Source organism: Neophocaena asiaeorientalis, unplaced genomic scaffold, assembly GCF_003031525.2.
Source record: "Neophocaena asiaeorientalis asiaeorientalis breed wild unplaced genomic scaffold, Neophocaena_asiaeorientalis_V1.1 scaffold96, whole genome shotgun sequence".
Classification (NCBI taxonomy): Eukaryota; Metazoa; Chordata; class Mammalia; order Artiodactyla; family Phocoenidae; genus Neophocaena; species Neophocaena asiaeorientalis.
The window spans coordinates 1,662,932-1,667,370 of record NW_020175831.1 but is presented as its reverse complement, the minus strand read 5'-3'; the positions used below and the strand labels follow the sequence as shown (position 1 = coordinate 1,667,370).

The window sequence follows — 4,439 nt, the reverse complement described above, 5'->3', positions numbered from 1 at the left end:
TTCTTTCATTGGATCCTGTGAGACTGGCTGCCAAAATGGTGCTGAATTGGGGCTTGTTTGGGTCACTGAAGGAGGATGAGTTCTGGGTGCTGGATTACTGTAGGTGATCCACTGCTGACCCTCTGGACTTGAGCTGTGTGACTTGGCTCCAACCATGGTACTACCTCTGGTCCATGCACCTGAAGGAGGCAGGGGTGGTGGCAGGCATCCTTTAGTCCATGTGACCCCACTGCTGGACCCCAGGGGGGACACCCCGTATCTTCCACGGGCTCTGTGCCACGTGTCAGGCAGTCCTCAAGGAGACTCACTTTTTCTCCAAGGGTTTTTGAGCCTATACCAGGGGCCCTTCCAACCTGTGTCTCTTGCCTTGGATGGGTGTGGCAATGCCATGCTTTCCCTGATCCATCTTGAGCCATGCTGGACAGGGGATGGACATTCCTTGAACTAATGGGCTCCTGAGTGATGCTGTAACCAGACTTAAATAAATGGTATTAGGGAACTGCAAACCACAAGCAGGTCTGAAGAGCCATGCATTGTAATACCATCATTGCTACCTTTCTTCATGCGTGGGAGACACAAAATTATCTAGGTCCAGTGCAATTAACAATAAAGAACACAAAGAGATGGTGTCTGTATCTGATAGGAATAGATGGTACCTGACGCTATGATGAATCCAATCTTCCCATGCCCTGATGGACAATAACAAATACAAAAATAGCTCCTCTCTACCTATTATTCTAAACTGTCATTGATAAATCACTTTGCTTCACATGGGCCCATGAATTTTTTTTTTCTGTTTTAACATGTTTATTGGAGTATAATTGCTTTACATTGTTGTGTTAGTTGCTGCTGTATAACAAAGCGAATCAGCTATATGTATACATATATCCCCATATCCCCTCCCTCTTGCATCTCCCTCCCACCCTCCCTATCCCACTCCTCTAGGTGGACACAAAGGGCTGAGCTGATCTCCCTGTGCTATGCAGCTGCTTGCCACTAACTATCTGTTTTACATTTGGTAGTGTATATATGTCCATGCCACTCTCTCACTTCATCCCGGCCTACCCTTCCCTCTCTCCTCATCCTCAAGTCCATCCTCGATGTCTGCGTCTTTATTTCTGTCCTGCCCCTAGGTTCTTCAGAATCATTTTTTTTTTTAGATTCCATATATATGTGTTAGAATATGGTATTTGTTTTTCTCTTTCTGACTTACTGACTTACTTCACTCTGTATGACAGCCTCTAGGTCCATCCACCTCACTACAAATAACTCAATTTTGTTTCTTTTTATGGCTGAGTAATATTCCATTGTATATATGTGCTACATCTTCTTTATCCATTCATCTGTCGATGGACACTTAGGTTGCTTCCCTGTCCTGGCTATTGTAAATAGTGCTGCAATGAACACTGTGGTACATGTCTCTTTTTTTGGTTTGTTTTTTAATCTATTTATTTATTTATTTTTGGCTGCATTGGGTCTTCATTGCTGCACGCAGGCTTTCTCTATTTGTGGCGACCAGGGGCTACTCTTCGTTGCAGTGCGTGGGCTTCTCATTGCAGTGGCTTCTTTTGTTGCAGAGAACAGGCTCTAGGCAAGCGGGCTTCAGTAATTGTGGCACACAGCTCAGTAGTTGTGGCTCGTGGGCTCTAGAGTGCAGGCTCAGTAGTTGTGGTGCATGGACTTAGCTGCTCTGCAGCATGTGGGATCTTCCTGGACCAGGGCTCGAGCCTGTGTCCCCTGCATTGGCAGGCGTATTCTTAACCACTGCGCCACCAGGGAAGCCCATGTCTCTTTTTGAATGATGTTTTTTTCAGGGTATATGCCCAGGAGTGGGATTGCTGGGTCATATGGTAGTTTTATTTTTAGTTTTTTAAGGAACCTCCGTACTGTTCTCCATAGTGGCTGTATCAATTTACATTCCCACCAGCAGTGCAAGAGGGTTCCCTTTTCTCCACACCCTCTCCAGCATTTATTGTTTATAGATTTTTGATGATGGCCATTCTGACCAGTGTGAGGTGCTACCTCATTGTAGTTTTGATTTGCATTTCTCTAATGATTAGTGATGTTGAGCATCCTTTCATGTATTTGTTGACAATCTGTATATCTTCTTTGGAGAAGTGTCTGTTTAGGTCTTCTGCCCATTTTTGGATTGGGTTGTTTGTTTTTTTGATATTGAGCTCCATGAGCTGCTTGTATATTTTGGAAGACCCATGAATTTTATATACATTTTAAAATCAAAATGAAAAATAGTTGCTGGAGACCTCGAACACCTTAGAGATGGCCCTGGCAGGGCCTAATTAAATAAAGAACTAGTGTTCTAACTGCTTATCACAGATTTAGTAAGCATTTACTTTATTATAATTTTTAAATTCTTAAATATGAAACATTTTAAAACCCAGAAAATATACAAAATAAAATAGGACATATGAATCCACTACCCTTTTGCTAATGTTTGCTACCATTTTGCTAATATTTGCTTCAGGTTTTTAAAATAAGTAAAGCATGATGAATACAATGAAAATGTACCCCCAATCACTTCCGCCTTCTTCCTTTTGCAAAGGTAGCCCGTCTCCTGACGGTGGTAACATCTTAGTATGAGATCCTCTAGAAGCAGATCCAGAGGCAAGGATTTGAGTGCAAGTAGTTTATTTGAGAATAGTGGGGTGGGGAAGTGATACTGGGAAGGAAAAGAAGTTAATGCAGTGTGCTGATGAGCAGGTTATCCTTGTGGGCAACTGGGGCTCAATCCCATAAGGGACTTTGGGGGCCTGTGTAGACAAGCCCTAGAGTTTTTCCATCTGAGGGCTAAGGCAGCTGGGGTGTTTACCCATCAACTCCCTTTGTCGTTGGTTGTAGACTCCTTGGCATTCAGGCCTGCCCCGTGAGGGGCTGAGCATTCTCCTCCAGCCTTCAGGTAGAGTGGAAGGTGTTTGCACTAAGAAGCTGGGGGGTTCAGGAATAATGAGCTTGGAGGGAATATGGGTGGGTTCCTGCCAGCACCTGCTGTAGCCAGTATTATTGCCCGACGTGGTGTACTTTCTACACCTGTATATATCAAAAAGACAACATAGAGTGTTGTCCTATGGGTTTTTTAAGTTTTAAATAAATGGCATCATATTGAACACATTTCCTACAACTTGCTTTTTTTTTAACTCAAAATTATATACTTGAGATTTATCCATGTTGAAATATGTAGATGTAAATCATTTATTTTAGCAGCTTTTTGTGTTCAAGTGTTTGAATAAACTACTTTCCATTTACCCAATTGATAGTTTGTTTCCATTCGTTCTTATATAATAGGCATCTTCACATCCACGTGAGCTCGTGTTTTCTCTATGAGATTCCTGAAAAGCAGATTGCTGCTCACAGGGTAGTCACAGCTTCATGTTTACTGGGTATTGCCAAACTGTTCTACAAGGTATTTATGCCAATTTATACTACAGAAAGCGGCATGAAGAATTTCTTTGTCCGCACATCTATGCCCACATACCTGATATGGTAAGATTTGTTAATTTTTGGCGAGTCTCGGGCTGGCCGTGGGCGCAGCCATGGTCGCGGCTGAGGTGGAGTTTCTGGCCGAATAGGATCTGGTCACCATAATTCTGAACTTCAGTCTGGACAAGATCCACCTTATCGAGGGTGGCCTGGAGCCTTTCAACCCCAGCTCACCAGTGCAGGTGCCTCTGTGGCTGGCGATCAACCTGAAATAGAGACAGAAGTGTCGGCTGCTCACCGCCTGCCCCACCAGCCCCAGTGGATGGATGTGGAAAAGTTGGAGAAGATTAGGGATCATGAATGAAATGAAGAAACTTTTACCCGTATGCCCAGCCCTTACTACATGGAGCTCATCAAACTCCTGTTAAATCACGCTTCGGACTACATTACATCCTGAAAGCAGATGAGATCTGGATCCTGATCAAGGATGTGCGGGACACTGGTATAGCCAAGCTCCGGGTGTCTGCCAACAGCTTCATGAGACAGCCGGAGGCACACGTCAAGCTGGATAACCTGACCTTGACGGAGATCAACACCAGCGGGGCTTTCCTCACACAAGCGCTCGATCACATGTAGAAACTCCGCATGAACCTGCAACCTTCTGACAGTGCCCAGTCTCAGGACTTCCAGGGAGGGACTGGTTTGTCAAGGCCTGTGTCTGCCGGCAGGAAGCTCACTGGGTGGTGTTTGAGTGCTCAGGATGTGACAAAAGTACTCACGTTTCTGGAGTTTTAGAACAACTTTTGAGTGTATGAAAAACAGTGCACTGAAGCAAGGAATGGGATTATAACCTTGTTGGAAAGTAACAGACTTGTGTTTAGTCCTCGAGACATTCTGTAATTCCACATCTGTGTTAGGGAGCCAAGTGTCCTTTTATGGGGGAAAAAAATTCATCAGCAGAACAAGTGATTTCCCTAGCAGAGTCCCATGTCTCCTGCATGGGA

General features: G+C 44.2%; 1 pseudogene; it reads left to right on the top strand.

Annotated features, from left to right (window-relative positions):
• Window positions 1-3,548: 3,548 nt before the first annotated feature.
• On the top strand, window positions 3,549-4,230 carry LOC112391483 (DNA replication complex GINS protein PSF2 pseudogene; annotated as a pseudogene).
• The last annotated feature ends 209 nt before the right edge of the window (window positions 4,231-4,439 follow it).